This window comes from Meles meles, chromosome 6 (genome assembly GCF_922984935.1).
Source record: "Meles meles chromosome 6, mMelMel3.1 paternal haplotype, whole genome shotgun sequence".
Lineage (NCBI taxonomy): Eukaryota > Metazoa > Chordata > Mammalia > Carnivora > Mustelidae > Meles > Meles meles.
The window spans coordinates 51,045,998-51,069,300 of record NC_060071.1 but is presented as its reverse complement, the minus strand read 5'-3'; the positions used below and the strand labels follow the sequence as shown (position 1 = coordinate 51,069,300).

Here is a 23,303-nt window from a genome sequence, read left to right as displayed (position 1 = left end):
ATGAAGATCATGGGGGAACCTCGGGTTCTTCCTTCCTCCGCAGGGGCCAGGGTTGGGCACAGAATCATGCTTCTTGGGGGGAAAAACCTGAAGGCTGTTGTGTGGAGAAAGCTCAGCTTAATCATGATCATATAAGTACACGTAGACCAAGAACTTTTCTGCATGTGGCCGTAAAGTGAGCCGGGCTGCTGATCAGTTTCAGCTCTCGCCATGTTTGGGGCCGGATGATTCTCTGTCTTGTGTGTGTCAGGTGCTGCTCTCTCTGCTGGAGGGTGTTCTTCTCCGGGCTTCTGCCCATAAATGCCACTCCCAATCCCAGTTGTGATAACCAAACGTGCCTCCAGACATTGCCCAATGTCCCCTTGCTGGCAAATTCACTCCCCTGGGTCCTCTGAGAACCTGTGGGTTAAGGAAATGCTCTAGCCCAGGTCAGGCATGAGGGACAGAAGCAATTTCTACCTCAAAGCAGGAGTCTACCTGGCACTTCTTCCTCATTATCTCACTGAATACAGGGGCCCTGTGTGGCGGGTATCCTCACTTTCACTTTCCAGGTAAAAGATGCACGTGACGTTGGGGGACTTGCCCAGAGCAGCAAAAAACAGTGCCTGGCCTTGAATCTAGGTGTCACAACCCCAAACCCAGTTCCCTACGATCTCAAAACACAGTGTTCATTGTGTTAGAATTAACAGATTGTCCTTGGGCTCTGGTGAGACAACTGTGCTTGTCCCCTCCCTTCCCCCCTGTGCAAATAAAGTCATTAAATCTCAGCCGAGGAGGAGGAGGAGACTGCTTTTGAAATCTTTCTATTTAACAGCTTCAGGGTTTGAACCCCCCCCCCCCAGCACCAGATTGATGGGGGCTGCTTTTTCCTGATTATCCACAGGATCATAGAAACTTCAGGCCATGGAAGATGCCAGAGATCTGGGTTGGTCTCTGGTTACTGGAAGAAGGGGAAAGAAAAGTTCCCAAGCCTCATAGAACTTTCTGGAAGGCCATTTCCCTTTGCCAGTTAACATTCACTCAGAGTAGAATTAAGCCCGAAGATCGTTTGTTTATTTTTAAAGAGCTCACTCAGGAAACTCACAGCCCTCAGCGCTGTTCTGATGGCCTCAAGGCAAAAAGTACACTTGAGCCCAAGTTTTATTACAACCCCCATCCCTAAAGCTCACCTCATAAAACACACAGAGCTTGAACTGGAATCATAAATCCAGGTGTGTTTAGAAATCTCCTCTTATCCTACTGGGTGCTTCTGGTCTCAGGCCTCCTACAGCCCGTAACCAACACTTAGAGGCTCGGTGTCCAAACTGCTTTTGGGAAAACAGATGAATTTGTATTTTTTCAATTCAGGAGAAAACAAAATATAATGCCAGGCTATACCTACAAGATGGAAGCAACCAGAACAGAAAAGATTCCTCCACTCTGACAATGTGATGCTCCAGGTGGGGAAACAAAAATGAGCAGTTAGGGAAAGAAATGTTTTTACTAGCCTCAAAGGGCTAACCTTGGCTGGAAAGACAAACAGAAAAGAAAAAGGGACTATTAGAGAATTATCTTGGTTTGAGCTCTTTTTTCTGCAGCAGGTGGGGACGGGAAGGGGGCTGAAATACAGATCTTGACCTGCCACGAATAAATGCTTTAAGACTGAGAAAGATTGGGGCGCCTGGATGGTTCAGTCGATGAAGCATCCGACTCTTGGTTTCGGCTCAGGTCGTGATCTCAGGGTCTGGAGATGGAGCCCTGTGGTGGGCTCCTTGTTCAGCAGGGAGGTTGCTTCTCCCTCTGCCGCTCCCCCCACACCCTCTTCCTCCCACACACTCTTGCAAAAAAAATAAAAAAATAAAAAAAAATAAAAGACTGAGAAATATCTTTGCTCCCTAAAAAATAAAAAGGGCAGCGTACCAGAAGGTTCTCTCCCCTGACAACTACTATTTCTCTTGTCTTATCTGCCAGTGAACTTCAACATTAGCTCACTTCACTAAACAAACAATTCTTATTACAGGACCCTTAGTCATTCTGTTTTTCACTTTCTTCCACAAAGCAGAAACCATTAAGGTCTGAGTGTCCTCTCTAGGCCGTCTTTTCCCAGACCCAGTTCCCAGCCTCCCACCTCCTGCCCCATCAGGTTTGCATGAATAGAGCACCGTGAATCACTTCCTGTGGGCAGACTGCACGTTTATGAGTGGCATTTTTTTTCTTCTTCTTCTGTTTGTTTTTTAGAAGATCTCACAGACACTGAGGGTTAAACAAGTGGAACCAGGTGATGGTGATGATAACTGGCTGCCTTGTCCTATCAAAACACATCAAAGTTTCCAAAGACTTATAGAAAATGTCAGGCTGGTGTTCGTGTCTAGGGCAAGGGGTGGGGGTGGGGGGGCGGTGCCGGGGTGAAGAGGGCAAGTAAGGAGGTTTTGTGTTAATTGCACAGTTTTAACTTCCTTAATTATGAGTCACCGGCAAGGGAGATAAAACAATGCCACAAATGTTAGAGAACATGCAAAGGGTAAACGGGGCAACGCCGGGACATTCCCACTGAGAGGCAGCGCTCACTCGAACTCCAAATTTACGATTCCTCACAAAACACCGTATAGTACGGGTTGGAAAAGGAATATTCCCGCATTTCAGTCTTAACCACATTTACAGCTCTTTCCCTGTTTTTAAGAGAGGCCCCAAAGCCTTTAGAATCCTCAAACCTTTCAGGTCAGCCACTGTGGGGGAGCTGGAAGTAAGGGGGGAGGGTGGGGAAGAATGATCCCGTTTCTAGAAAAAGTTTAAGGACCCTGAGATTAAATAGCTACCTTTGTATGTAGAAAACACAGCATTTGCTGGCCGCCAGTCCCTGACCTTCCCCAAACACGCTCCTCCTCTCTGGACTACGGTTTACAGGCTTGCAGAAGCAGTTTCCACCTAACTGGGAACAAAGGCTGGCTGTCCCTCTATTCTGGGCACCGGTATCTTGAGGACAGTTAAGCACCAATTAGCATTCCTTTCTGTCTAAGGAGACAGACTTCCTATTGTACCTTAACAAAAGGTTCTGGTTCATTGGGGGCAATTTCACCTAAGACAGCCAAGAACCCCTATGGGCAGGATGGTAAGATTTCCCAGTCAACAGGGGAGGACTTCAGAGAGCCAGGCAAGTGCTCGGAATGTACCAGATGGCCCTTGGCTGAAAGTTGCAGCCCAGGTAGGAACACAGGCTTCCAGGTGAGCCTCCCCTGGGTGGGTCCCGGTCACTTCCCACTCCCACGGTACTCGGCCCACCCGGTCCGAGCCAAGATTTGCAACAACCCACTTTTGCAAGCAACCCACTTCCCTAATCCTCATCAGACCTCCCCCCACCCCCGTCTGCAGACAGACAAATGTTTCGAGGCCTGATCTGCAGGGACAGAAATTCAAAGTGCTTAACCCGGCCGAGCAGAAGTAGCACGTGCGGCCACAGCACATGAACGTGGGGCCCCTGCTCCCCGAGCCAGAAATCTGCAGCTGGCGGCGGCGGCGTGCCACCATGACGTATGGGTCCGGAGACTCTCCTCAGACCTCCGATGGGCCTCATTTTGTCTCTAGCTCAAAACAGAGCCCATTCGGTGGCTCCTTCTGCAGAATGCCCTCTCTCTGACCTCCTTCCTCAAAGTCACAGGGGCTGCCATGCCCTGTTCCCCTGACTCATCAGCACTTTGCCCCAATGGCCTGTTGAGATGAAGGAACTTCCAGGTGTTTCTGGCTTCCCCTCCCAACTAAGACAGGAGCTCCTTGAGGGCAAGGAGACCCAGCTCAGCCTTCCCAGCAGCCAGGAAGGAGCCCAAGGCTCGCATATTACCTTTGCTCATGAAGCAGGTCGTGACAGTGCGATGGCTGGTCGGCGCCTCCACCAGCAGAAGATGTGGGAAGCCAACAGGAACCTCGGGACGCACCCCACCCAGCCTGGTGACCCCGATCAAGATGCCAAGCCTCCGGGCGCAGGGATCCACAGCCGCACGTGACAGCCCGAGACCCAGTCTCAGCCACGTTCTCTAGGCCACCAGTGGCTCGAGAGACACAGGTGGAACAGTAAAGGACGACAAGGGATGACGACCGCGGGCGCCGCTCATGCTGAAGCAGCCCGTGGGAAAGCGCGAGAAGCTGACGCGCGGCTGAGAGAGGAAGCTCCTCCCACTCCACCTGCCACCCCAGACAGCACCAGGTCATCTGTGGCGGGCTGCGGGCCGTCAGGAGTTACAAGGCTTTGTGAGAGATTTCCTTCACAAATATCTCGTCACTGCAGACTTTACCCACCTGAGATGTCCCAGAAGGGAGAGCACGCAGACCCCCAGGGTGGGCGGTGGTGGGGAGTGGAGCGTTTGCAGCAATGCTGCCGAATAAGAGGGCCTCTCGGTCCGGGGCACCCCCGCTAGAACACGATGAGGGTCACCAACCCCTGGAGGCTCCCTGCTTTCCAAGCGCCGACCTCCCGCAGACCCGTGGCTTCAAGGTGGCGGTGCCTGAACTTGCCGTTCCTTCACTGCCTTGAGGCACACGGGCCTTGGACGGAACAAAGCTGCAGCACCAACTGAAGCCGAGCAAGTGTGTGACCGAGAGTGAGGATGCCCACCGAAAAGGCCTTCCTTCTCTACCAAAAGGGGGACCCCAGGGCAGAGGGTGAGGCTGACTCTTTCGGTGAGGGGGAAGCAAAACAAACAAAAAAACCCCCAACGTCCCAGCCGGATCAGCCAACCCAGCAGCCACGGCTGTGATGGGACATGAAGGAATCCAGTGGCTATCAAACACAGTCCTGAGAGAGATGGTGGCTTCAAAGGGGGAAGGTGAGGGAGCCGTGGTGAGTGTGACGGGCCACGGGAGGGCTCCTGTAGGGGCTGGCCTGGGTGCAGTGCGAGCCGGTCACAGGAGTGCACACAGATGACCTCTTGTGCGGTCTCCCAGGCTCAGGAACCACAGGGCCCCGGAACTGAGGGTGGGGGGTGGGGAGAGCTCTAGAGCTCAGCCCCTTCACAGCCCTCTCCCCGTCCCTCCCACACACACGAGGACACCTAGGCTCAGGAGGGGACAGCGTCTGAGCCAGTGCCCCTGTCTTTCTTCTAGTTTAGGAACCCATGATCCCAAACTCTCTGGGACCCCAAATGGAAACCACAGCTGCGGGCTGACAAAGCAGCTAATACCACAACAAGGGGCAGGGCGCCCACCTAGAGCAGGGAGGCCAGGGCCGGCTCTGTGCAGGGGGGCTGCATTCCCGCCGTTCTCACGCTCCACAGCCTAGCTGTGGGGTCCCCAGGGCCCCCCAGACTGCATTTCAAGTCAGCCAGGGCCCATCTCCCAGGTTCTAGAAACATCTTCGACTCTCTCCTTCCTTGGCCTGACACCCCCTGCCACCGGGCCTGCATTGTTTGGTAACAATACAGGGGACATTAAGCAGGAGCTGAATGAAGACAGGAAGTGAATCATGGACGTCTCAAACAGGCTCCTTGGAAGGAGCAGGGCGGAGGGAGGGGCGGCAGGAGGCTGGGGCCACTCCGGGGGCCTCCTGGAGTATGTGTGTGTGGGAGGGGGAGTCTTGGGAGTTCTCTTCTTGCCCCGCAGTACGGTGCCCTCACCCTCTGTCTGCCTGTGACCAGGGAGCTACTTCGGGCATCAGGTTCCTGAATGCACCCTCTTGAGGGACCCAGGTGTTCTCTGTCCCCTGGGTCAGGCAGGAGGAGGGGGATAAAGCTGGGTCTCCACAAACTGACCCCACTTTATCCCCACACCCCTTAAAAAGCTCGAACCTGAGAAGAGGTGGCTGCTGGCTCTCCCAGCAAGGAGAATGAGCTGGGCTCAGAGCATTCATTACATGAATGTCAATGTTCTACACACACACACACACACACACACACACACACACAGGCACAGGCACGCACGCAATGACTGAGCATGAATCCAGATTGCATCTAAGTGGCTGAAGGAAACGTCCTCTCCTGCCCTTCCTCCCTGCCTCCCATGCCCCTGGGTCTGCCTGATTCCCACTCAGCCCTGGGACCAGGCACAGCCAGCTCTTGGCACCATCTCTCGCCTCCAGGCCCCACCCCCACAGACTGACCACCTGCCGTGGACTTGAACAGCACCTTTCAAGTCTAGTCTCTGCCAGGATCTTGTCCCATTTTAAGAGCGTGTGTAGGGGGGCGCCTGAGTGGCTCAGTGGGTTGGGCCTCTGCCTTCGGCTCAGGTCATTATCTCAGGGTCCTGGGATTGAGCCCCACATCAGGCTCTCTGCTCAGCAGGGAGCCTGCTTCCCACTCTCTCTCTGCCTGCCTCTCTGCCTGCTTGTGCTCTTTCTGTCAAATTAAAAAAAAAAAAAAAAAGCGTGTGTAGGGTGCGCAGGGGCACACTCACGGGTGCTCTGAGCATCCACAGGAAGGGGGCTTGACCAGCCAGTCTGTGCTTGCTGAGGGCCTACTATGTGCAAGGACCTACTATGTGCAAGGCACCTGCTGAGTGCCTCCGTTTTCTTAACTGTGCAAAGGATCAAGGACTAATGGACCAAACCAGAAAACATTTTAAGCTTCCGAGTGCAAGAAAGGGCACTCCACAGTTGGTGCAAATCTGCCCTAATTTTTGTTTTACAGGCATTTTTTTTCATTTCATTTTGCTTTTCCTGCACCTGCCTCACCTTTATGAAAGCAACATCAACCAGCTGCTTTCTATAAGCAAGTTTTTTGCTACACTCTCTCCATATATATATATATATATATATGTATGTATGTTTTAATCTCACGTCCCAAAAGACAATGATATTCAGAGAGATTAAGATTCTCCCCCAAGGTCACACAGCAAGCGAGAGCAGAATTAAACTCTCAATTCCAAACATGAAAGCCCAGGGTCTTCCCACTGTGTCGTGTTGTTGTCCTGCACACCTACATGCCTTGAAGGGGAACAGGCAGAAATGGGAGGAGACTGGGAGATAGGACGTGGATTCCAACTCTGGCTCCCTTTTGAAGCTGGGGTGGGCCTAGGCTGGTTTCCTGGGAGAAAGGGGCTATCCAGCAAGACTGTCAAAGGGTTCGTGGGTGAGGCTACATGTAGATTTTTCCTATGCTAAATGCTACACAAACTTACAGTGTCACCTATCACCTTTCATTCATGTGCCAGAAAATACTGCCAGACAAGGCTGATCACCCACCCCTGAATTTTTAACTTCTTCCTAGAACAAGCTGGTGACAAGCTCAGGAAACTGTAAGATATGAGAACATTCTAGAAACATCATCTGGGGACAATTTATGTGGCTTTTTTTAAAAAATAGTATGAGCAGCTTTCGACACAGGTTGAGAGATTAATAACTTCCTTCCCAAGCCTCCCAAAATTTGCCAAGTGTTCCTGAAACTCCTACTTCACAGATGAAGGTCTTAGGCAATTGTCTGGGTCCCCCAAGTCCCAGCTCTGCTATTAGGGACCACCCAAGTAGTCCCTTTCTGAGCCTCAGCACTCATCTGTAAAGTGGGGTCACTGTTCTCACAATCTGTGACTGTTAGAGGCTCACCGGCTTTTCACACACACACACACACACACACACACACACACACACACACACACACACGGCTGCTCAGTGAAATTCTCCAGAAAGAAACAACGAAGAGAGTACACTTCCAACCCCCCCCAACCCCCGCCCAACAAAACACTGTTCCGCTCAGGCACCTGCTGGGGGCTGCCCAAATCCCCCAAGTACGGGGGAACACAGCTGCCATGGTGCCCTCCCGCCCCCACCGTGGGCCGGTGGCTTTGTGAGGGTGAGGGAATCCCAAGGCGGATGTCCTGGCCACACTCCACCCACCCCCTCACACGCGATGCTCTGGGCAGGAACCACGGAACTGCAGAAATCACAAATGCCCAACCACAGAGGAACCGAGGGCAGGAAGGTCTCTCTGTTCTCCCATTCTATAGAGCTAAAAGACAAGGTCCAACCCTTACAGGACAGTGGAAGGCAAGGCTTCAGAATTTCTTTTTTTTTTCCCCCCTAAGATTTTATTTATTTATTTGAGAGAGAAAGAGAGAGAGTATAAGCAGGGGAAGCAGCAGGCAGAGGGAGAAGCAGACTCCTCACTGAGCAACGAGCTCAACTTGGGGCTCCATCCCAGGACCCTGGGATCATGACCTGAGCTGAAGGCAGATGCTTAACCAACTGAGCATCCCAAGACTTCCACCTTCCTGCAGAGCTGGCCTAGTCCCATGTCTCCAAGCACGGCAGGCCCAGCACATGTAGGGTGTGGTACTGCTAACTGCTGATGAAAGCTCAGAACCGAGTCTGCTCCTGACCATGACAAGAAGTCCTTCTGTGCTCTGCAAGTCCAGCTCCGTCATCACTAAACACTGGTGGGGGTTGATGAATTAAGAGAACGTTCAGGGCCAAGAGAGTACCAGACAAATATCTGGAACTTTCAAAGCATACTTAACAAAAGAATACTCCTCCATCAGAAACTTGAAATACAAAAACAAAACACGATCATACACATTTTATAGAGCTTGCTTACTTCTGACAGTTTTAGCTGAAATTCTCTGCTTATGCAAACATTAAGATCAAAACTCCTGTTTACATCTGTACAGTGAAATATCGCCAGGCCGTAAAAGGGAATTCACGATTGCAACAGGCAAAGACATGAAGGAATCTGAAAATAATGATCCTAGGTGAACGAAAGCAGACCCCTCCCCAAGGACAGAGCACATCCCATATGATTCCCATTAATTTTAGGAAATTAAAACAAATGTACATTGACTGAAAGTAGATCAGTGATTCCCTCGGGGACTGGTAAAATTACAAAGGGGCAGGAAGAGATGTTTGGGGGCAAGAGCCATGTTCACGATCTTGACTGTGGGGACAGTTTCATGGGCGCACACATATGTTGAACACATCAGACTGTCCACTTTCAATATGTGCCCTGGATTTACATCAATTACACCTCAATACAAATGTCTCAACTCCCACAAGTTGAGTGCCTCCGGGAAAAGTGATGAGAAGCCAGATTTTAAAATGTAGCAAAGAAGCAAAGGCCCAGACGTATTATTCCAACAGACTCTGTCAAAAATATCTTCCTCTGTTCATTGCATGACAAACTCTGAAAAGAGCCCATACGGAAACACGAGCAGGCTACATTATGTTCTCAAAAAGTGTGACACATACGTGCTAAAGATCTCCATAAGAAAGGAGTTATGGCCTACCTGTGACGTGAATGTCTCTTCTACTCCGTTACTCCCGTGGAAACGCCTGCAGATTCCTCACTTGACATGAAAAGTTATCTCTCTGGGCCAACACTGCTCCTCATAACTGTTCAGCAACAGAAAGGCCTGAGGGGCAAAGCATCCCAAAAGTGGGTCCCCAAATTTCAGGCTGGCATTAGAGAATCGATCGTACCCAGAGACCCTCACCCCTTCTGCAGGGATGCTGGGGCTGGGGTCCAGAGACCTGGCTCTTCTGCCTAGAGGTCAGGTCAGGCCGGGAATGACCCGGTGAGTAAAAGACGTGCCAGGGAAAATGAGCAGGTATTTAAGGCACAGGAGGAAATGGCTGGGTGTGTCAGATGCTGAGCTCTGTCCTGCGCATGGGCTCATGTCTCTGGTTCCAGATCAACAATGCGGGCCCACCCGATGAGCCGCATGGGCCTTTTCATGAACGTTGTAAGGCTATTGGGTAAGCGCTTGCAAAAATCACCTTTACAATTTGAAGTCCCTACAGCTTTGTTGTTTTTTAGCACAGTCGTTTTCGAAGGTCTTCGGACGCCGGCAGCCCCTACATTCACTCAGGCCTCCAGACTCCCCTACGCCAGCCTCCTATTCCAAACCAAACGGATGCCTAATTCTTGGTCCACCAAGAAGCCTGAGATTTGGGGCTTGCAGGGGTGCATATCAAGGAACATCATTTAGAAGTCTCTTATCTAGGACACGGAGCAGAAAAAGAATGGCACACACTCAAGACTGACCTGAGGGGTGGGGGGAGCAAAAGTTGGGGAGCAGCATTAACAAGGTGAAAAACAGAGTGTCACCAGTCCTGGAGGAAATGCCTTCCAGTCCGTTGGTGATTTGTCCTTAAAAGTTCTACAGAAAGACCTAGTTTATTGCCAACCCAGCCCTGGGGTCGAGGGTTTCTAGCACAATTCCACGCAAACCATGGAGGCTCAGTAAATGTTCACAGATGGTGATGAATTCCTACTTCTGGCCAAGTACACAGGGCAAAAAACACCCCAGCTATTAAACATCTGAATCCTGAATCCTGATCGTCCTGAAACAATGGGGAAAAAAGACACATGGAAGAATGAACACACAAAAGGAAATGAAAAAATCGAACAGGTTAGCATAAAGGGTAAGAGAGCAGGGGAAGCCGATCACCTGGTCTAGGGCCTGGCTTCTTACTGCCCAGCTGTGCGGCCTTGGGCAAATTACTTAAGCTCTCTGTGCCTTAGTTGCCTCAAATTATCCTAGCAGTCGCTATTATCCCTAATTTGAAATTCCCAGTGCAGGAGACTGGAGAGAATGGGAGTGACATTCCACAGTGTCAGGGACAGACTTTCCAAGAGCTGCTACCTCCCCCAAACCCTCACTCCTGGGCAAAGAGAGCCTTTCTCCCAGTCAGAGCTCAACTGTCTTTTCTGGGGGGTGCTCCTAGCTCCAAATTCATCTGCCAGAGGGTAGAAAGAAGCCAGTACCTGCTGGGCATCCATCAGACATAAAAGCCACAAGCCAGAAAGGGTATGGAGGCCCAGGAGTCTAGGGGTATGCGGCAGGTAGCCTCAAGGCATTAGACTTTCTGGCAAGGAAAGGCCAGGAGAGAGGTCCTCTAATCCCACAAGCACAGGATGCCGAGCTCCATTAGAAAGTTCTGCCATGGGGTGCCTGGGTGGCTCAGTGGTTTATGCCTCTGCCTTCAGCTCAGGTCATGATCTCAGGGTCCTGGGATCGAGCCCCACATCGGGCTCTCTGCTCAGTGGGGAGCCTGTTTCTCCCTCTCTCTCTGCCTGACTCTGCCTACTTGTGACCTCTCTGTCAAATAAATAAATAAAATATTAAAAAAAAAAAAAAAAGAAAGTTCTGCCATGTACAGCGTTGAACACAGTCTGCTCCTCAGTGACTTCTGCCTCCTGTCCTAGCACGACCTTCTGGGACCAGGCAGCATAAGAGTCCCCTGGCTGGGATCCCTCTCTCCAGGTTCTACGTCTCCAGTTCTTTCCTTCGATGCGGATCCTCTTGTCCTGTTGTTAAGTTTGCATTCACCCCGGTTCAGATCTCAGGGAGAAAGCCATGGAATCCCAACAGGGCACGACACACAGTCCACCGGCATGAGTAAGACACGGCTCATCCCCAAACGTTAAAAAGAGAATACGGTCTAACGGAGAAAGTGCTCTGAACACAACAGGTGCTCAATAAATATTTATTGTGCAAATGAATGCTCCGTGGAGGCCAAGTCAAGCTCCTCTCCCCTCTTCCCCACCTCACTTGTGGTCAATCTGGGCAATTTCCATAAGAAACTTCCCGTTGCCGGAATTCAGAAGACCGCCACCAGTTAATTGGTCTAGGCCAGAGGTCGAAAACAGGCGGCAGCCTACAGATGTTGGGCTTGGACTGCAACCGTGTTTTTAAGATGTTTTCATGAGTTGCCATCTTTTCAAAGCTGGGAGGTTTCATATGTAAATGTAAATCAGGGGCATCTCTGGAAAAGAAATCAGAAGTCCTGGCAATGCTTGGCCACTGGCTGATTCCGAGTCACCAAAGCCCCTTCTGACTGGGTCCGGCTCCGTCTTCTTATGCCAGGGGCCACTTCCTGCACTCTGCCTGTCCTCCTGAGCCTTGGAAGCATCAGTCCTCATGAAACAGAACGGAACCTGGAAGGACAGGGTCTGGCCTTTGCGGGCGGACCGCACACCCGTCTGTTGGGACAGCTCCAGTCACACCGACTGCGCCGGTGTCATTAGTGACGGCCTCCCCCTTCGCTCTCAGAGGCCAGGCTGGAGTAGCAAACTGTACAGCTGCCCTGGGCCTGCACCAACTCCACACCAGTCTGGCTCACTTCGAGGATGCTGTACCCAGAGCCCTCAGAAGGCCACTTGCTCTCTACCCAGCTTCCTACCCTGAAGATTTCAACCTTCCGGGGCAGTTCACTCCACCAACGAGGCCACTTTCCAACACTCTGCAGAGCACATGCAGTGCTTCCTCATGGCTCTCTCGAGGCTGTGGCAGTGGCCAGCCCCACTGAGTGCCAGAGGAGGCCGAGGAGGGATGACCAGTGCCCTTGGGGCGGGCAGAGGTCAAGAAGCAGCATAGGGAGAAGAAAGGAGGACAGAGAAAGAAAGGAGTCTAATTAGCAATCCCACCTCTGGAAACCATTTCTCTTGCCTGAAGTCAAAGGGACAACCCTCCACCCCCCCTTTCAGAAGTGGGGGACTGAAGAGAGGATGGTGGCATTTATGAAAAGACAAGTCATCCGTTCCTATTTATTGTTCCTTCCAGAACCTTGCATCCTCTTGGATTAACCCCACGGACTTGTCAGGGTCAAGGGCACTGTTTCTACCTGTGCTGGCAGACAGATTTACCAAAACATTTAGTTGGGAGAAGGTGGGTCAGGGCTCACCCCCCAAAAAAATCTAGTTACCCCACATTTGGGGGGCCTTTTAGGTTAGCCTGGGAGTACCTTGCTTTAGAAGGGATACTTGACAAAGGCACCGGGACAGGAAAAGTGGGCGCTGTGAGCTGCCTTTCATACCAAACACTAATACTTGGCGGGCACCAGAACCTACTGGTCCTGCTGCATTCTTAAGGATTTCCTAATACGCCTGAATTCCAGCCTAGGCTAATACAGAGGCTTTATCTTTTTTTTTTTAATGTATTTTCAACAGTTTTTTTAATTAAAAAAAAACTTATATAATACTTACAGTGTGCCTGATATATTATAGTATCAACTCTCTGAATCCCCTATAAGGTTATCCTCATTTTATAGATGAGGAAAGCAAGTGGAGGCTTTATCTTTAACCCTAAAATCAAAGCATTCCCTGCCCCATCTTTAAAGCGTTAAAGGCCGGGGCCTGAAAGATCTCAGTAAGGGAGGAGAATAGCAGAAGAGCCTCCTCCCCGTCATAAATCTTGACATTTCATAGAAAAACTTGACATAACTAGATATCCTGGGGCATCTGGGGCTCATCTTCCCCCCTAATGTGAGCAAACAGAAGAAAACCCAGTTCTTAAAATCCTTAAGGTACAATGTGAATTTAGACTTGGAAGTTAGATCTTTTTTTCCCTCCAAAGTGAGCATAACGCAAGAATCCGTTTCCCGGCTTCCTTTGGTAGCTGTCTTAGACAAGGCCACACTCCCTTTACCGGGCAGCAGGTGGGCAGCGGGTGGGAGAGCTTGTGGAAGACACAATCCGTGTCCCGATGGGTTCCTGACACTTCGCTCTCTCAAAGGTAGCTCTCTCTAAATAGGCCCAGCGAAGGGTTTTTGCTTTGAAGTGGGCAATCGGCCACAGTTGTTTAAACACGGACTAAAATTCCACAGAAAGGATAGAGAGAAAACACATCAAAAGAAATGATATGTTGCATCTTTCCCGATTGAGTCAACCAACAGCTTTGGTCTGGAGGGTTAACGGGAGGGAGCTTTTAACCATCTTGCGGGAGGGGAGGAGTCGAAGGGCATTTATACATTCTCAGCTGGCTTTGGCCAGAGCTGCTTTTATTGATCTAGACAGACACAAATTATGATGCCAGACATGACTTGTATATACAAATAGCCATCTGAAAACAGTCACAGGCCTAATTGAAGGAGACAGGGGAAAAAAAAAAAATCAAAGGACACACAAATGGGGAATAAAAAAAACCAAAAAACCAAAAACAAAAAAAAAACGAAAAACCCACTCTGACCCACACAGCACCATTCCAGTTGCCTGGAGAGGCTGAGCAGGGCCTTTTCCTTTGAGGGGAGGTGGATGTTTACTTACACAGATGAGTTCGCTTCCCTTGGGTCCAATTGTCCCAGGGAACCGCTCAGCAAGGCTGTGACTGGAAAGAAGGAACAGCAACCCCAGCCAGCAGGCTCCCCCTGCACACTCTGCTCCAATGGCAGGCCCGGCCCTAAGGTCAGACGGGGGAGCAGAGTCTCGGGTGACCGGAACGGAGCAGAGGGCCATGAGTAACGCCTCGGCCTCACTCATGCAGGGGGTTTCCTACGGGAACAGTGGCTTCCTGACACCCCAAGCACCCACATCCCTCCCGCCCCCGGAGCAGGATGAAGCCTGGAGGCCTTTGACAGATCTCTGGCCAGCAACCCTGTGGACCAACAGGGAGGTCAGCCCATACTGGAGAGAGCACTTGTTCCCATCCAGGGGGCTTCCTGGCCTGACAGGCCCTGAGCTGTCCCTTCTGATGTCTGCTAAGTGCGAATTCAGGAGGTCACAGGGTAGAAGGCAGGGGATCTGATGACAGACAACACCACCCTTCCTAGGAGAGGTCTTACTCCCGAGACCTCCCATTTTCTCTGTCACAAAGAAGAAAGCACTAGTCCCCCAGAAAGGAGAAATCCAAGGGAGAATCATACTTCACAAGATTGTTCCACACTCATGAAGGAGAAAGACATTTTGACCCGTCATTCTGGTCCCCATGGGCATTGTGGTCAGATTACCAAGAAAAATGAGACCCCAAACAAAACTGGAAATGGCTAACATCACACACCTGAAACATCTGTTGCAGATAAAAAGTGGGTTGAAGACGCCTATCTTGTCCACAATGAAAAACTGCAAAATCCCCCCGGGGGGGAAAAAATAAAGCTCAGGGGAAAAAAGGTTAACATAAAAGTGAAAGCAGCTAAAACTGCAGGCTGTAAAACTCATTGACTAAAAACTGATGAAAAAAATTAAATAACTCAGATCATGCAATATTTTCCCCAGGAAAATTGGACTTGGTGTAAAACAAAAAAAAAAACAAAACAAAAAAAAGAAAGAAGGAAGGAAGAAAGAGAATGAAAGAAAATCCAAAATGGCATACATTAAAATCAGTACCAATAAAAAAGCAAACAAAAAGAGAAGAAAGTTTTGTTGTAAAATGCACAGGAAATGAATGGATACTAATGAAAATAATTTCAGCTTAAACAAACAAAAGGACGAATTCTGGCACAGTTTCACTGTGGTATACACAAAAGGACTAAGATATTAAATTGATTTGTAGTCAATTGACAATGGTAAAATGAAAAATGTCTTAGACTTTTCCAGGAAAGACAGTCAAAGGTCAAGCCCAGGAGCATGCCTCCCTCGTTTCCCTGAAGAGGAAGCAGGACCCCTCTCCCCACTCTGGTGGGCACTTGGCACGTGCCTAGATGGGGGGGGGGGCATCATCATGCTGGAGGATTAGAGCCCAGCATGGAGAGTAGACATGGCAGGAAAAACACCTTCAGCCACCAGGAGATGGCCTTCTGGTCCAAGTGGAGCCACTGACCTAACCCTGGGCGGGAGACTATCTCTCTCATCCTGGGGACACACACAAGCTGAGGACCTGCTCAGGAAAGCCTAAGAGACCACGGGACTGGCCCTGCTTGAAAGGCCCAGTGACCTCCAGTTCTCCACACTTGGGGAAGGATGGGGTAGAGCTCACAGTAGGAGGAGGGCAGTGAAGGAGTTTAATCATTCCTCCTCTCTGTGTTCCAAATTCTCTACAGTAAGCCCATGTTATAGTTATGGTCAAGGCAGTGGGGAGGGGTCAGGTGGTGGGGAAGCATTACAGAAAAAAGCCAAAACACCTGCTCTAAGAATAACTGACTAGGCCTGTATTTACTCACATGAAAGGTCCAGATGACCCCGGGAGCTCAGGATGGCACAAGCTCAAATTGGTCATCAAGCATGCGGGTGGGGTCAAGTTTTAAGTCAAAAGCAGTAGACTTACAATTTGGGAATTTCAATTTGGGAACAGGTGGTTTTATGCTCTCTTTCTGAAGTCACACGCCCCTGGCCTTGGGTATTCACGCTTCTTCTTCCCCAGTAGTGATCATTTGCTTTGGTGGTTCAAACACATTCCAAAGGGGGCAACTAGAGTTTAGAAACAACAGGCTACCCAGTCCTGACTGGGAAGGACACCAATTTCAGGAGAGTAAACACCTGTGAGGAAGGAGGAAGAAGAACGGGAAGAGAGCAGAGTCTTCTTATTTTTCTTAGCAGAGCAATAAGACATTATCGATATCTGAAGTCAATATGGAAAAACACCAACATTTGTTAACTCTGGTGGAAAGTGGACACGTTGTAATTTGCCTGTAACTAGAATGTTTCACATCTGTAGGCTACAATGAAAGGACCCGCACAAAACCCCAACAACAATAGACCAAGGCCGGGAATTGCTCCTGGCGTCTTGGAGAGGGCGTCTGAGCCAGCACAGACCCAGCTGAGAAAATCCAAGTTCACAGTCCCGTGGTATGTAAACACTTAGGACATTCTTGGCCTGAGAGTATATACAGCAACATATTAACTTGTCTCTGTCTTCTAAAATTTTTGTTATCATGGCGGGGTTGGGGGTGGGGAGGTTATTAAAAAAAAAAAAAGAGTGGAAGGGAAAAAGAAAACTATTATTTAAGAGGGTCTACTTGGTACCAGGTGCTTTGTAAGAAGTGCTGGGTATCAGCTCCTCTAATCTTGACAGTGAAGAAGGTGCTGTGATCCCCTTCTTTTCCCAAGGGTGGGAAGGGAGCTTCTAGAAGATGAAGGGTTATCGAGACAGCAGTGTTTCAGAGGCAGCCTGCTGGCCTGGGGCTGCCTCCTGGACTTCTGGCACAGGGAGGGGGCCCCTGGCGAGAAGGACGCACCAGAGCCACCCTCTCTCCTCTGCTCACGGCTCCTGCTCCCCTCACAGTGTCCCACGGGACCGCCAGCACTCAGACAGCCAACACCTGGGATAGACGAGGAGCCTTCCCAAACAAAGCCCTTCCCTGCCATCTCTCTCTGTCATTCCAGAACCAGGCCAGCTCCAGTCCTGGCACCTCCCCAGCTTACACGCCACTCTCCCAAGACAGGGCCACCCTGCATGCCTGTCCTGGGGGGGTCTGAAGGGCCGACGGCTTGGGCCTCTGTGTTGCCACCACATTCCACTTGGCCTCTGTGGCCCTTGGGTTCCTCATCTGTCAAAGAAAGGACGCCCAGCCCTGCCTCCCATGGTCACTGTGAGAAGGAGGTGCTCGCAGAACAGGGCCTGGCACCGTCCCATGCAAATATTTACCATCACTATCATGGTCCTTAACACCCACACAGAAAGACGGTTATTCTTAAGACCTGGACTTCAGGGGCGCCTGGGTGGCTCAGTGGTTAAAGCCGCTGCCTTCGGCTCAGGTCATGATCTCAGGGTCCTGGGATCGAGTCCCGCATCAGGCTCTCTGCTCAGCAGCAAGCCTGCTTCCCTCTCTCTCTGCCTGCCTCTCTGCCTACTTGTGATCTCTCTCTGTCAAATAAGTAAATAAAAAATCTTTAAAAAAAAAAATAAATAAATAAAAAATAAAAAAAAAAAGACCTGGACTTCAGAACTTTCGAGAAAGGGGCTGACGCCCCTCCCCACGGCACCTGGCACCAGGGGGAACGGGAAGGAAGCCCCAGAAGCTGGGCTGGAGTGAAGGGTCCACCCAGAGGGGAGAGAGCTGTGCCACTTGAAGGAAGGGTTCCTCCCAGCCCTGAAGACATCCTGCTCGTGAGGAAAATGGCGGAGCTGGGCCGGAAACTCACAGCAGCTGCTCTGCAGGGTATCCTCCCAGTTCGAGGTCTCTGTGTGTAACACAGGCACACACTCAATGAGCGGGAGAGGGGACATCGCAGCGCTTTGCCTCTGATGGCCCAGTGGCATCTCAACGGCCCGGCTCCTCTGGCGGGGCAGCCTCGGGAAGAGCTCCTGCTGCACACAGCTCCGCACGGACACACACTCCCCGCTCGTTAACCAGAGGCCGATTTCCCTCACACAACAGTACAGCCATGGGCACGGCGCTGGAGCTGGGCTGGGGGTGAGCCTGGGGAAAAACTGGGCTCTGGAAAGTGTCCCAGGGCATAGGCACCAGCACATCTGCACCCTGAGTGCGTGGGGGGCGGTGAGGACTGAGACTGGATCACCCCACCCCATCTCACCAGGAGCCCTGCTTGGGGCATGAGCCCATCTCAGGGCTCAATGGAGTGAAAGCCTCAAGCTGACCAACACCTGGGAAGCGGGGGAGGGATGGCGGGCAGTGGTGGCCAGAGCCTCAGGGCACAGATCCCAGCTCTGGCCTTCCTGCTGTGTGACTTTGGGCAAGTTGCTTACACTCTCTGGAGTCTCTCAGGTGCCTCATTCATAAAACAAGAAGGTTAGGACACATCATTCTGAAGTCCTTGCCAGTTTTGAGATTGTTGGAAAAGTACTTTCTTCCGGGGAATATTTGAGTCGGTCTCACTTTCCCAAAATCACAGATTTGAGAGAAAACCAAAGCCACTCTTGGGTGGCCCCCCAACCCATCTGCTTCTGCTGGAGTTTGTGAGTTGGGCCCTGAAAAGTCCTCCCAATCCTGTTCTAATTTGTAGTTAATTACAAGGAACTGCATTTACATTCACTTTTGGGTTCACAAATGGAAAATACTAATGACTTTGCAAATTAATTTCAGATCTGGCTCCATAATTTCTGGCAATAAGATCATACTTTGTTTTCCTTCTCATTGTTTTTAGAGGCGAATGGAAACTCAGCCCACTCTTCTCCAAAAAATACATTAAAAATTCCAATTAAGGGGCGCCTGGGTGGCTCAGTGGGTTAAAGCCTCTGCCTTCGGCTCAGGTCATGATCCCAGAGTCCTGGGATCGAGCCCCACATCAGGCTCTCTGCTCTGCAGGGAGCCTGCTTCCTCCTCTCTCTCTGCCTGCCTCTCTGCCTAGTTGTGATTTCTCTCTGTCAAATAAATAAAAAATATTAAAAAAAAATTCCAATTAAGTTTTTCTTTAAAAAAAGAAAAGAAAAGAAAAGAAAAGGCAATATATATTGGCATCTGGGCAAACTTATATTACAGTGTGGGAGATTACAGCTGTAAGCCGGGAAGGACGTCAACAGGCCAAAGGGGACATGGTTTTCCTTGGGCAAGAACACGGATTACAGGTCCGGGAGGGCTTTTCCCATCTCTGTCAGCAGTTCAGCAAATGGGATCAAGTTCACCCTTCCAAAAAATCAGACTGTCCCAGCAACCTGCCCCGAGAGGAGACACAGCCCCTACAACGGGGAGGCCCCGGTCTCTGCTACTTTGACAGGACCGATGCCTGGTGTCCCACGTGTGACACTATGTAGGCCATCAACAGGCTGCACAAGCGTTTCGAGGGACTGACCAGGAGGATGAGGAGGCACAGAACACGGGTCAGAGGAGGAGCAAACGAAGATGTGGGTGATGCTTTGCAGGGGGGAAAGCAGTCCGAGTGGACAGGGCAGAACATCCCAAAGGGCAGAAGACGTTAATAGTGGGCTGTCCTCAAGGGTGGAAGAGTTTAGAGGGAAGCTGATTTCTGCTCAGCTCAGGAGTTTATTAGAGGAGACAAAGTACACGGCCTGGCCTTAGGGTGACGAGTGGAGGGAGTCTGTAGCTCGCGGGTGATAACAAGCCTGCCAGACACTGAAGCCACATTGGCTCTTCAGGACTGGGAGGCATGTCTCCTCATCCGGGCCACGCGCCACTTCTGCAAAGGCAACAACGCAAAGCTACTGGGAAGTTCGTCTTCCTCCATATGGAAATGGGAAATCAGAGGTCAGGCATCTAAAAAGCGCAGGTGCAGACACCCGAGCCGAGACCTTCTACCCAGTGCTCTTTCCCTCTCATTCTTCTGATTCCAGAGCCTTAGAACCCCTGCCTCTTGGATCAGAAGGCTAGGCTTGGGGGTCCTGTCCCCTCAGCTCCCCATGGGAACCACTAGGTATCCATTCCTGGTCTAGCTCCATCTTGCCCATGGGGGGATTCCCAAGGGGGCCAAAGAGCACGCAGTGTGCATGTCCCCTTGATTTTCCATCTCGGACAAGGACAAACAGTGAGGTGGCCTTCCCAAAGTCCCCTGGCAAGGGTGGTGGGGACAGAGTCATTTACCTAGCAAGTGCTAAGTTCTAAGCCTGTCACTTCCTGTAAGGTAGAGTGAGGGTCAGGCTGAGGTTCCCGGCATGGGAACGTGCCGGTCAGTCGCAGAGAGGGGATGCATTCTCCTGTACCTACGTCAGTCCTTATGGCTGATCTCTCTTGGACTTGGTTTCCCCTCTATAAAGTCAACGGTTTCCTGGTTATTCTCCAAGATCCCTTTGTGTCACAAAGTGCAGGATCTCTCAGGCGACCGGGTTCTCTGCAGGCCTGCTTAGGCTGTTGGTTCTGGAAGGGGGCAGCTCCAGATGCCCCCAGTTAAGGAAGCACACCCATGTACTACACCCTGCCTAACAAGGGAAGAAGGGCAGATCAGAGGAGCAGAGAGATACACTGATGGGGCGCACATGCGGGATCTCTCTCGCACTAACACAGCGTCCTTGGCTAGACAGGATCCCAAAGAAGCATCGTCTCCTGGACAGGCTGGTTTCTGAGGGGTAGACCAGCTGGCCCTATCCCCACCTTCCGGTTGATAAACCTGAGACTAGATAGGGCTTCACAAGAAGTATTGGCAAGGGGGGCTTCACATGAGGACCCGTATGGGACCCCAGTGACAGAGCAGCAGTCAGTGGCTATCTCAGGGCTCTGGAGAGTTGTGGGACTTCAGAAAGTATCATCTCTGTGCCTTGCGTTCCCCCTCTTTACAAGAGCCCTGGGAAGACTCCCCAGTGCCTGGAACACACCAGACGGCGACCATGATTCAACACCCAGTGACTGTGATTGCAGTGATTGAACATAAAACCAAACAAGCACACTGAAAACCAAAAATCTGAGCATGTAGCTCAATGCCGGGAAATAGAAGGAGCTCGATGCCTGACTGCTGGCTAGACAGGCAGGGGGACAGATGGACGGATGAATCCAGACCCCTTAGTTCTGAGGACTTCTACTTGCCACTCAGCAGCCTCCATAGAGATCTGCACGCTGAGCCTCAGTGTCCTGTACTGGGCAGGGGGGAGAACGTGAGTGCTTCCAAGGGCTGCCGTGACCCCGAAGCTGATGACCGGGATCCTCTGAGGTAAAGGGAGTGTCGCAAGATAACACCCAATCATTCTTGCCCAAAGCGTGTATTCGGTAAATATTTGGTGAACGAGCGAGTAACTGCATGAGCACACACATGCCTTCCAGAACTTACTCAACACCAACCTCCCCGAATTCCTGGGAACTTCCCAGGCAGAAACTCTCAGCTGTTTGGAGGCTCATGAAGTGCACGGCCTTCTCAGCTGGTATGGGGTGCAGGGCCCAGCTCACCACATTCCCCCCACTGTTACTAGCCCAGCCCCCAGTGGCAGAATAGGGTGCGCCTTTCCAGCAGAGCCTGTTGGAAAGAATTAGAAAGAATGCCGCTTTTATGTACATATCACCTCAACCAAAGCAGCTCAGCCTTCTGAACGGACAACCTGGAGCCCCCGTTGAACAGGCCAGCTGCCGTGCACCCTCCCCCCACCACAGCCCAGGCCTCTGTGCTCTCAGAGTACTCAGCCTGCCTACCATGCAGTGTGCAAGTTCTCCGCGCTCTGCGGAGGGGGAAGAGAACCAGTGAATGGAAGGCTCTGGAGTCAGCAGGCCCAAATTCCCACTCCCACCTCTGACCGTGACCTCGGGTAAGCTGCTTGGCCTCTCTGAGCCTGTTTCCTCATTTGTAGGACGCATCTGATACCGACCACACAAGACGGCTCTGAGGCTTAAAGGGCAAAACAAAGGTAGAGTGTCTAGCACAGGGCCTGGGACACAGCAGACACTCAGCAAATCCAACTCCTCCTGCTCCTCAATGGAGACAAGACCTGACCGTCAGCCCCACTCTCTACCCAAACAGGTCATGGCCGCGGTGAGCGCACCGTCTCCCTCCAAAATGCAGGTGATGTCAGCGGACCTAACAAAGAAATCCTAGAGCTGCTCTGTCCAGCATGACAGCTGCCAGCCACAGGCAGCCACAGAGCGCCTGCAGTGTGGACAGTCCAAAGTGAGATGTGCTCCGAGGTGGGGAACACATTAATGTCAGAGACTTAGTAGGGTTCTAAAACAGAACATCAGCTAGCTCATTCCCAACTTTTATATTGTGTACATGCCAAAAGGAAGGATTTTTGACATACTGCATTAAATAAAATACTACTAGAAATTAATCTCACATTTTTCTTTCTACATTTTAACACAAGAAGACTTCAAGTTGAACATTAGCTCAATTATATTTCTAGAACACAGCACTGCTCTAGGACAGCAATCAATCAGCAGTTGTTATCGAAACGATTCTCTCCCCACAGAGACCGATTCCCTCTAGAGAGAGGACCCCTGTTTGCCCTCATTCTTTTTCTCCTAGCACGTAACACACAGCATACTAAAATACTCTCAGCGATCTTTAAGATTTTAGCAGTGACCACAGGGTCCCTCCGCACCAGGAGCCATGCCGATGTGTGAAAAGCATACACTGGCTCATCTGATTCTTCGGAGAACCCAGGTGGTATATTCTACTCCTCATATTTTACAGGTAAGGAAACCGAGGCTCAGAAACATTGAGAGATTTGCCCAAGGTCCCCGGATGGTCAGGACCAGCTGGGAGCCCAAGCCTAAGTCCAGGCTCCTCTTGGTTGTCCAAGAAACAAGCACCTGATTCACACTCCTCGTCCATGTGCGGCCTCGAAATCATGCACTTCCTAGAAGACCTCTACCCTGGCGATGCTCAGCTTCCCATCCCTGCCCCTACTGCCAAAGACTTCCCAGCAAGTTAGAAATGACACACCACCAAACACAGTCCGTGCATAACCATGTCCACGCCTGGCCCAGGCTCGGTTAACTCACCATTAGTCACATTTTTAAAAGGCTGAGTGGTACAGATGGTGGATTCTGTTTTGTGCCTGTGAACTTCCTGGCCTGGGTACAGGCGGGAACCTGCAGACATAAGGATCCAGTGAACAGCAAAGGGCCTGATAAGGTATTTTTTCAGAGGAACTCATCAGCAAGGCTGAGTATTCCCGAGCTGCAGAAGTTCAATCCCTCCCAACTCCATTAAAGACCACCTTCTTGGGGCGCCTGGGTGATCACGGGGTTAAGCATCTGCCTGCGACTCAAGTCATGATCCCGGGGTCCTGGGAAGGGAGCCTGCTTCTCCCTCTCCCCTTCCCCCGATGCTTGGGCACTCTCTCAAATAAATAAATAAAAATCTTTAAAAAATATGTGTATAAAACCCACCTCCCAGACACTCCCACAGTATCCTCTGGGTTCTGGC

General features: G+C 50.9%; 1 protein-coding gene across 4 annotated transcripts in view; it reads right to left on the bottom strand.

Moving 5' to 3' along the window:
- SMAD3 (SMAD family member 3) overlaps positions 1-23,303 on the bottom strand; it is a 117,554-nt gene that overhangs the window by 36,854 nt on the left and 57,397 nt on the right. Inside the window, exon 1 of one of the 4 annotated variants that reach the window (XM_046010205.1) lies at positions 3,815-3,837. The exons of the other annotated variants lie outside the window; for them this stretch is intronic. The gene's annotated coding sequence lies outside the window, so the exon portion shown is untranslated. Of the gene's footprint in view, positions 1-3,814; positions 3,838-23,303 lie in introns of those variants that run through there. 4 annotated transcript variants of the gene reach the window in all.